The 10,546-nt window shown below is 47.6% G+C and overlaps 1 pseudogene; it reads left to right on the forward strand.

Annotated features, from left to right (window-relative positions):
* The first annotated feature begins 3,656 nt into the window (after positions 1 to 3,656).
* On the forward strand, positions 3,657 to 9,133 carry LOC149354735 (nucleolar protein 56 pseudogene; annotated as a pseudogene).
* Positions 9,134 to 10,546: the final 1,413 nt, after the last annotated feature.

Genomic DNA, 10,546 nt, shown 5'->3' on the forward strand with positions numbered 1-10,546 from the left:
GGACGCCGACCATGTACCGGGGCCACTCTGTGGCTCCCAAACTCTACCTCAATTAAAAGTTTTCACCACCACCACCCACGTTCACGGCAAACTAAAAGCGCACGAAGCTTTCGCTTTGCCTGAACTTGCCTCAACCACAAAATCTTAGCGATAATACACCCCAGATTTTCAGATTGATTCTGTGTTTAGTGTTGCTAGGCTTCGTCGTTTGACGTCAGAGAGCGCGCGAGGCTCAAACAGGCGGGCGCCCCAACGCCGCTTTACGTACAGGCAACATGGCTGCGCCCGTCGAAGCGGGGCCTCCCGCTTCACCACCGATTCGTTGTCGCTGCTACTCTGTGTATTAAGCTCACGGCAAAGGAAACGCGCACGAAGCTATCGCTTTGTCTGATGGTGCCCTCACCACAAAATTTTAGCGATGAAATGCGCCATACTTTCAGATTGCTTATGTGTTTTCAAAGCTGCTAGGCTTACCGAGTACGCATTGTTTGGTCCCCGTAGAGACGACTTAGTGGGACGTTCGAATGGACTTTCCCGCCTCAGTAAAAACACACACTTGTAATTTTTACTCTTAAATCCTGTGTCTGCAATAATAACAGTTTCTGGCGAACAAATGAACGCATATTTTAATTTTTTTTTAAGAGTGGTGGTGGTGGTGGTAGTGGTTTATTTTAAAGAATAAAAAAGGTGAAGAAAAGAGTGTTGCCGGCTGCGGCAATTGCTATCTAATATCTTAAGCACCCGAGCTGCAGCCGGCGGCAATGATAGCGAAAGGGAGAGGATAGTGATGAGAGTATAGAGGGGAGGGATAGCAAGGAAGAACAGGGGAGAGCTTTGTACACTTTTAGATTTGCCGTAGTGGCCCTGCAATCGATAAACGCAAGCCTGGCTCCGCTGCGTAGGGGAGACCCCTATTCTGAAACTCACCGCCACACTCGTACGTAGCGCTGGGGCCCGCTATTTCCTTGAGGCCCCCAAGCCTTGAAGCCCCCTATTCTAGAACTCTCTAACGACCAGATTACGGGACAACTAGAATTTCTCCTGTAGACCTGTTCTGTGTGAAAAATACACCTCTCGAAACACTGGCTGTGCACAATCAACGCAAGAGAAACGGTTTATTTTTCTTTTATTGCGTTTCTATTTTTCCAAATGTTGATTGTTCTACTTTTTCTGTTGTCTCCAGCGATAAGGAACTTCATGCCCTTCTGCAATCGTGCTTATATTTTTCTCTTCATGAAGGTTGCAGCTTAGTTTGTAAATTGCTCACAGTCTACGATAAAAAGGAAATCTCCAGCCTAGCCTGTAAATCTATGAGGAGCAGTCGGGCTAATATTCGGTGGCTAATATTCCATCCATCCATAATCCATCGGTTTCGTTTGCATATCACATGGTCCAGACAGTTTTGTCCCCGAGTGTACATATTGCCTTTAGAAAATATCAATGAGCAAACATTTGAAAATGTCGCCGTGGGTTACCAGTATTAGAATGTAGAGCCGGAATAATTTTAGAACTTTCGCTGACAAGGTAGGCGTTCACCCAGGGTGGGCGCTGACAGGGCAAAAGTTAGCATCCTGACCTAAAAACGGCATGCAGCCCCTATTTACACTCCCGCAGCAAGCGCATACGTGATATTATCAGGCTTTGCACAAGAGGAAACGGTTCCGGGGCTTTACCCACGCCCTTGCCTCCACCGATTACTTTGATGGATCTACCTATATGGACATTTCTTGCTCTGGCGTGGCCACATCACGATACCTTGGAAGAATATCCTGCATAAGTTCTTGTATACTCGAAGCCGGAGCCTTCTGAAAACACTAGATGCCTTAAATTTATCACAGGGCAACCGGTAACATTATAAAAAGCTTGTACGCGAAACCTTGCAACCCTTGGATAACGCTACAGGGTGAAATGGAATATACGGTACGTCTTTACGTATAGCAAGCACCTTCTCGCAGCGCTTCTCTGAACGGACCTCCATTGAAAGACCATGTTTCCTTGGACGCCAACATCTGCGTTTGTAAAACACAGGTGCTGCCCTCTTATTCAGCTGAGCTTACGCATGAATCCATGGGATGGCCTCCCCCTGAAAGGATTGCATTGTAGCACCAGTTGTATAAGAAACGTTGGACCGTTCATAGGTTGTACAAAAACAAGTTGGTACTCATTATGAGCAACGACGTAAAAAAAGGACGGCACGTGAGCAAAACGACCGCCGCAGATCGAAAATAGAGCCTAATGCACCAGCAGTAAAACTAGATTAAAGCTAAAAGTCAGGCAAGTTTGTATATGTTATATATGACGCCGCAAAAAACAACGGATGGGCATAATAACAGCCCGCAAACGAGAGCTGAGCTCGTCTAGGACCCTTCTTTTCTTTCCTTCTTTCTTCCTTCCTTTCTTTCTCTTCCTTTCTTTCTTTCTTTCTTTCTTTCTTTCCTTCGCTCTTTCTTCCTTTCCTTCTTTCTTTATTTCTTTCCTTCTTTCTATCCTTCTCTGTTCCTTTTTTTGTTACTTTATTTCTTTCTTTCCTTCGCTCTTTCTTCCTTTCCTTCTTTCTTTATTTCTTTCCTTGTTTCTTTCCTTCTTTCTATCCTTCTCTTTCTTTTTTTGTTACTTTCTTCCTTCCTTTCTTTCTTTCTTTCTTTCTTTCTTTTGCTGCTCTGTGCAAACAGTTCCAGCGTTTGAACAGGTGCCCACGATAGCCAGAGGAGCACAGCATGGGTAGACTAACCTCAGCATCTGTGACATGGGCAGACATGGGAAACTGAAATGTAGCTGTTTAGCAGATGTTATGGGCTAAAACCATGCGGCCATTTATACGTGCTGAACATTTTTAAGGGCGGTTTCGAAAGACAACAACGCGAAACTAAGGCGGCTATATAACGACTCTAGTGGCGACGTGTACAGCGTCGAGCATAAACTACAAAATATCTGCTAAACTGCAGAGTGCAGACGAGATCTGAGCGTGTTCGTTTCAGCATATTTCTCTGGCCCGCGCTTTGAAAGCTTCACGTTTAATCATGATTTTGTTATCACTTGGGCGCAGGATTTACATCACTCGCGCAATAGCAGAAAGAACCCCGCCTATTATTTCAATTATTCACACACAAAAAACACAATTTAGCATTACTCATCTCAATTTTGGAAAATCATGCAAGCAATAAATTAGGCGATAGTAACATTTGAAACACTGCATACCTACACATTTATCAGCGAATTAAAAGTTGTCGGTAATCGGTAATCCAGTGCCGAATCTGACTTGAAGACCTTTAAAATTACAAAACTGCTCACTTAATAAAAGAATACGGCAGAAAGCGCGTCTCTCAATATCTACGGGATTCTTCACGTACCGATTCTTGCATCCGCGGGTTACGCCCCAGTGAGATTGTCCAACGGCTTGGGCAGTACTGAAGCTCCCCGCCCATTTCCGACGCGCGATTCAGAGCGGGATCGTTTCATCGCGCTGCCCGCGAACTGCTCCCATGAAAATGACCGCTGGCCAGAGTTCTTCCAGTCGGTGAATGAATCTTCTTCCTTCACCGCAGTCGCCAGGGAGGAAACAGGTGGCGCCCTAGAGCAGAATGCCACGTTCTCCTCTGTACTGCTAAACGACTCAGTGGAGGATGAACGCCGAACGAGTCTTTTTCGCTTCAGAGATGTCGGGTGGCCCGGCGGCTGGTCTTCTACGGGTTCTTCCGCTGGACGGCGTGGCGGCGCTGAACTCTGAAGAGAAGCTGCCGCTGAAAGGCTTTCAAGTGCGCTTTTTCGATAGATTACATCCGAACACGGTCTTGGCGGTTGGGTGTTGAGACTTACCGAGCTTCCACGCTCGTTATGCGCCAACGGCTCAGTAACCAAGCAGAACTTTTTGCTGGGCTAGTTGGTTCATTGCGATATGAGTGAAAACAGCGCGAAAGAAGCCCGAAGGCGAAACGAAGAAGGGACAGGAAGGGACAGGAAAGAGCGCTGAGCGCTCTTTCCTGTCACTTCTTTGTTTCGCCTTCGGGCTTCTTTCGCGCTGTTTTCACTCATATAGCTCAGTAACCGGATGGAAATTCTCAGTCTCTTCAAACTCTTCTTCCTTTACTGCAACGTCTAGCAGCCGTCTTTTTTCGCGGAGCTGTTTTCGACTTGTTGGCGGCATGCTGTCCACGAACAGATCTTCAGTTAGTTTACTCTATTACAGCCTAGTCTGTCTGCAAGCGAAATGGAAGAAAAGACATGAAGACACAATAAGACCTCCAAAACCGTAACATCAGCACCTTTTAATACCGTTAAGTCTCAGCATTTTCTCCCAACCTCTGCTCAACGCGAGGCCTGTTGAAGGGTGATTAAGGGACTAAGTTTATTCCTGGCGCCATGATGCGCACATCATGACACTGAAAAGCTCGTGTCGATAAGGCGAGCTAAGTATCTTGCACGCGTCTCTCACTGAAAATAAACAAGACTTTTTGCCCAGAGAATGCAAGATGATGCTTTAGTTTCCTCCGGAAAGTAGTCTCATACAGTGTTTGCGCACTGTGGGCGTTCATATGCGCACAAAATACAATTGATTCTTTGGCTCTTTCTGGTTATGTGGACGTTTGTGCGGAAGCAAATGGCGCATTTAACGCCGACAAAACTGGATTTAAAAATATACCCGCCAGTCGATCCCACCAGCCGATTCCAACTCGTGGCGTCCTTACGGAAGAGGAAGGGTTGCGACCGCTTTGAAGTGAATAGCGGTATAGCGTAGCCTCTGTGATCCGCACATAAAAAAAATTGGTGACGACGCAAGCATTTCACTTGCGAGACCTTCTCGACAGGACATGTTTCCACCTCTGCCGTGGACTGCACCCTCCTTAGCGCTGGAAATGTAAATGACGGCGGTGCAAGAAATGTATCCATCCATAGCGTAGAACTACTATGCCTAGAAACAGGGAAAGGTGCTTTTACTGCTCAGCTAAGTACCCGGAACACCGGAGTCGCATGTGCGCTAATGGAATCAGCGAGTGAATAAGCTCGTCGCCAGCAGCGGGCGATGCCGTCGGAACCATAGACTGCGATGACATGACGGGGAGAAATTCGCTGTTTGAGCGTCTCGTAGGTGCTCACCCGGGAGTCAACGAAGCCGATTTAGTGCGGCCGAGATGCTGTGGAGCAAAAGCATGCACGAGAAGGGACGGAGAAGAGGTGAAGCGAAGCACCTTCCTAACACAGACCGGGTCGGAAGAGTAAACCACTGCGACCAAAATAAAGCACATCAAGCACGCTCTGGCTGTGAATAGCAGTCAGCTAAAGCCTGGCTTCTAGGGTATCGGAATCTCTCCTCTAGGCCGAACTTATATTAGTGTGCACGGATGCAAAAGGGAGGCTTCCGGCGCCACGGTGAGGAAAAGAAAAAACTAGCGACAGCCGGCTATGCGGCAGCCTGGACGACGACCGAGTCCGCCACACTTCGTGGACATGACCCCGGCTTGACGAACTGAACCGCGTGCGCTGATCAAGTAAGAGCACCTTAACTATAGGGATACATAACGACAAGGCAGCGGACCACCCAATGCTTACCCGGCCTCCTTAGCCACCCAAGGCCTTCGGAAGATCTTCATCCTCTTTCAAAGTAACACGTTCAGCTCGAGCCTTTCGAGCAATGCATGAGAGTGTATGGCATTAAATTATGACGTTTTCTTTCTCGATATTACAGTGTATTTATTATCAGTTTTTCTCCTGGAGTTTTTCTCCTACGTTCTATATGTGTATGGGACTAAAGCGTGGCGGTAAAGAGGTTGTTGCCAGAACTGGGAAGACTAGGCTTCCATTGTACTGCTGGCGAATGCTTCGCACCAGCTGGCTTTGCATTGGCTGACAATTAATACCTACCATTCGCACTGCAGCTCTGTCCTAACCTCAGGTGACCAAGATAATCTCGTAGGCCTCCATTACGGCGCCTATTATAGCACATGCGCCACTTCGGGCCGTTGAGCCCCATAAACTAACCAACCCTTACCGCTTCCTTAAGCGCCTAGAAATGACTCCAGGTGGCACTGCCACCATCTATCGTTATCATCATCAGACCGCAGTGATGTCTACTGCACCACAAAGGCCAATCCCACTGACCTGCACTTAACCCTGCCCTGCGCCAGCGACGGCTGATGCCTTCTATACACCGGACTCGCTGCCGTTCCTTGCTCCATTTAACTCCTCCTGAAATCCATTGCATTACCCTTAACCAACGTCGGCTGTTTCTTCTTTTGATTACATGCCTGGTCGATGCTCATTGCTTTTTTTTCAATTCAGCATTGTGTTATCTATGGCGATCCCCCAGTGTGGGTATGTGCCATTCTGTCAAAGGCTACAACAACCACAGCAACAATATGCAAACTGGAATAAATCGCGCTAAGCAAGGAGCAGCGTCGCTATTTTGCCGCTGCTTGACGTGTAACCATGAGCTAACAAGTTTTTAAATGTTGTAGTGTATATATATGTGCCTAGTTTCCAGGTCATCATGAATTTTTTTTTTTTTACCATTTGAAGCACTTACAATATTATGCGCATTTTTCTTATTTGCAACGTTATATCCTATTGGGTTGCTGCGCTTTTTTGTTATTACACTAACTGCTTGTGTGTTTGCAGCATATGTTGTATGAAAAACGCTCGATTTGTCTGTAAAGGTTTCTCGATAGCTTTGTAAATTTTCGACCTCCTAATTTATTGCACGTCATATACTGAATTACTATATGCCTTGAATATGTTTCAGCACCATAATTCTGTTCTCAAAGTTCAGCTCCGGAAAAATAAATTTGCCTTTTCTCGCTTCACAAATGGGACGTCAAGCGCACAGCGGCGAAAAGAATGAGCGTATACTGGAGACGCTTCGCAATTTTAGACTTTTTTTAGCTACCCAGCGCCTACAAGACCACTTTTCTTGCTCTGCGGCGACAAGTTTTGTACTGTATTTTTTTTCCCCAGTGACTACTACTGTACCGCTTTTACCGGTGTCATATATTCGCTGCCATGCTTCTACCTATTTCTTCCTTCATTTGCTCGCCCCCCCCCCCCCCCCAAGGTTTTCAGTGGAGCCCCTTAGATACTTGTAAAAATAAATAAACAAAATGCAATAAGTTCAAGTCGCTCGTGCACCTGATAACGTTCTTTCCCTTCCGCCAGGCACTGAACGCCCTGGAAACAAGAAATGTGTCACCAAAGCTGTAGTTTGTGATGATCTCCAAACCTTCTTGGAAAGCAGTCTCCCAGCTAGGTTCGACAAAGAACATTCAGGTGATTCTTGGCTGAGGCAGTGGTGGTCCTAAGGGGGCTGCGGAGGGGGCGGTCACCCCCCCCCCCCCCCCCCAAAAAAAAAAAAAAAGCCTTTGCACATTTTCCCGAACGTCCTTTTTCAGCCTCTCACAGGGCGAGATGTAATTTTTGACCAAGAACTGGAAAGCTTTTTCGTCTGTGATGCGTCAAGTAGCCCCCTACTTTGTACGTTCGCCGTGTTAGCGACCGCTTTATTTCGCACAATTTCACGTTCTACACGTTGGTAGTTATACGAGCATAATTCGTAGTGATTGTCGAGGTATCGCGGTTCTGCCGTGCCCCCACCGTTGTCTTGCCATGCCGCCGGCGCGATGACGACGGCGGTGCCATTCACCTGCGGTTGCGGTGGCCAGCAACCTCGTCTGGGCGACAGCCACCCATTCATGTCTGTATCCCACCATAGGACACAGCGACGCCAGCGAGGGGATCACCCCTTTTTGGCTTGACAAGGAGCGCCGACCAGCCGCCTTGAAGGTTTGGTTTGGTTTGGTTTGGTTTATGGGGTTTAACGTCCCAAAGCGACTAAGGCTATGAGAGACGCCGTAGTGGAGGGCTCCGGAAATTTCGACCACCTGGGGTTCTTTAACGTGCACTGACATAGCACAGTACACGGGCCTCGAATTTCTCCTCCAAAGAAATTCAGCCGCCGCGGCCGGGATCGAACCCGCGTCTTTCAGGACAGCAGCCGAGCACCATAGCCACTGAGCCACTGCGGCGGCCCGCCTTGAAGGAGGGGACTGAGGGCGGAACAAAGCCACTTCCTAGAACTGAGTAATGAAGGCCGCTATTGAAATGTCCGGGCAGGTGTTTTGACCTTCGTGGACATGCCATGGCGGGGTATCTCAGCCGTGGGCTTGTTTCCTCTGGTATCGGAATGAATATTGCTCGCGTAAACGTTAACATTCAAGGATTGAGTAATGGTATGACATATCTATACCGTTCGCTATTTATTTTTCAACAATAAAGCGCACAAAATTTTTTGTGTAAATAAAATAAATAAAAAATCATTGTTTCTATTTTTTCTTTTCTGATACACGGAAATCTGTCCCCCCTCCCCTCCGCCCCCCCCCCCCCCCCCTAAAACCACGCTCTGGGACCGCCACTGGGCTTAGGTGACTGCAAACTGGACTTGACTATCCAGAGATATATGGGAATCTCTTGCCAACACGTTGGAGCTGCGGCTCAAGTTATCAGAGGTTTGCGACGGCATTTTTTCCAGCTTGTCAAAGGGCTGACAGACGTGACCTCTTCTAAGGCTCAGCTTAGATTGGGCCGCAGCTACTCGCGTTAAAAGGTGAACTTAAATGTCAATCGCTTCGACAACATGTTAATCAGAACATAGATCTCTTGGATCAGCTTGACCAAGACATCGACACTTTTGCCATGAGGTTAGGGGTTGGTACACCTATCACTATCCAGAACATGTCAAGATTGTTCCTGACAACTACACCTATGCCAAGACACTCATGCTGATCAAAAAACTGAAAGTATCTTCCTGAAAATAGTTTCGAAGCGCTTGAGGAAGAGGCCATGGATAGTGTCAAGGCTTAGGCCACCACTGATGCAGCAAGGCATCCAAGCGCATGGCTAGATAACAGTGGACATAATCGACAGTGAGCTGTTTGCCTCCCAGGTCATCTCCCTCGTGGAATACCGCAAGGAACTCGTGGAACACATGCGGACCAATATATTTGCCCTAAAGGTCAAAGAGGAGGTAGAAGGTAGGCTCAAGTTTTACGAGACCGGTGACATAGGCAGCAAGAATGTCGATGTGTTGACTGATACGCTGGCTGAGGCACAAGCTGCAGCCGCTGCCTTGCGCAAGCATAAGAAATAGGAAAAAAAGAAGACACTAAAGTAGAGGCAGAAGAGCAGGAAAAGTGGTAGGGTTTTACCGTAATTAAACAGAGTAGACATGCGAGAACATGTTTTAATTCCTCGCCTCTTATTTCCAGAGTGTGCATGTACACGCAACCGTGCTTCTCGCTCCTCATCCTCCTTTCTCCACTCGGCGGCAGCTGACGCGACGCTCTCCTCCCATTTGCTACAGCTCAGGCGACGCTCCTACGAACTTACCCGAGCTTCTTCCCATTCGCTGCAACTTGCGCGATGGCACTCCAAACTAGCCCAAGCTTACCCGAGTTACTCCGATCACACAAGACAAGATTCTTGCACGAGGTTGGTTCGTCTGGAGCTGTGCTTTCCTGTTAAAACGGTGAAGAATCCCCTAAGAAGAAGAAGAAGCGGTGGCAATGGGCACTGGGAACACAGGACGAGAAGAGTAAGACAGGATGCTGAAGAAGCGCATCAGAAGAACAAGAAAAAGAAACCCTCTATATACTGTTCAAGATGAATATGAAGATGTGGAGCAGAAGTGCAACTGTAAAGCTGACAATGATGTTCTGGAAAAGTCGAAAAAAAAATAAGTCCAAAGCAAATAAGAAGGTCAGGTTTCTGTACAGAATGAGTTGTGGCACATAAAGTAAAAAACATTTTGCTTTTTACAGAACGGCGCCGCGGTGGCTCAGTAGTTATGGCGCTCGGCTGCTGGCCCGAAAGACGCTGGCTCGATCCCGGCGCGGCGGTCGATTTTCTATGGAGGCGAAATTCTGGAGGCCCGTGTGCTGTGCGATGTCAGTGCACGGTAAAGAACCCCGCGTGTTCAAAATTTCCGGAGCCCTTCACTACGGCATCCCTCATACCCTTGAGTCACTTTGGGACTATAAACCCCAAAAAAATCAACTATACTTTTACACCTAACTCTATCGAACGACGCAATACCTGCGGACATGTTTTGCGTCCACTTTCATCTGACACGATTCCGCGAACATAACCAAGTAGTCCTTTCCCATTAAACCACGGCTGCAGATGGAATGCTCTTGCTGTACATGCCTATATACCTTCTGTGTCCATCTAGGCGGCGAAGCTAGAACGCAAGCGCGCAGCGAAGCAGCGTTCCTGGCAAGCAGCCATGAAAAGTGCACCAAACGCGCATTAATTCGCTGCTATGACCACCTGGGTGCCTTTCTTGTGTTTATTACCAAAGCACGAAATGGCGCCCATTTATTTACATATGTGCTCCAGAACCAAAGAAGATAGAACTAAGCGAGCACGGCACGACCACCGGTTACCGATAAAAGCCAGCAGGCAATAGAGAGTTTTAGTATAGCGTTAGCGTGATGGCCCACCTAAGGGCAATTACGTACTTTAGCGTGCCCCGAGCCCCTTACCCATAGAGGCAGTTTTAGTA

This window comes from Amblyomma mixtum, chromosome 3, assembly GCF_055824585.1.
Source record: "Amblyomma mixtum isolate Tamu chromosome 3, ASM5582458v1, whole genome shotgun sequence".
NCBI classification, from domain to species: Eukaryota; Metazoa; Arthropoda; class Arachnida; order Ixodida; family Ixodidae; genus Amblyomma; species Amblyomma mixtum.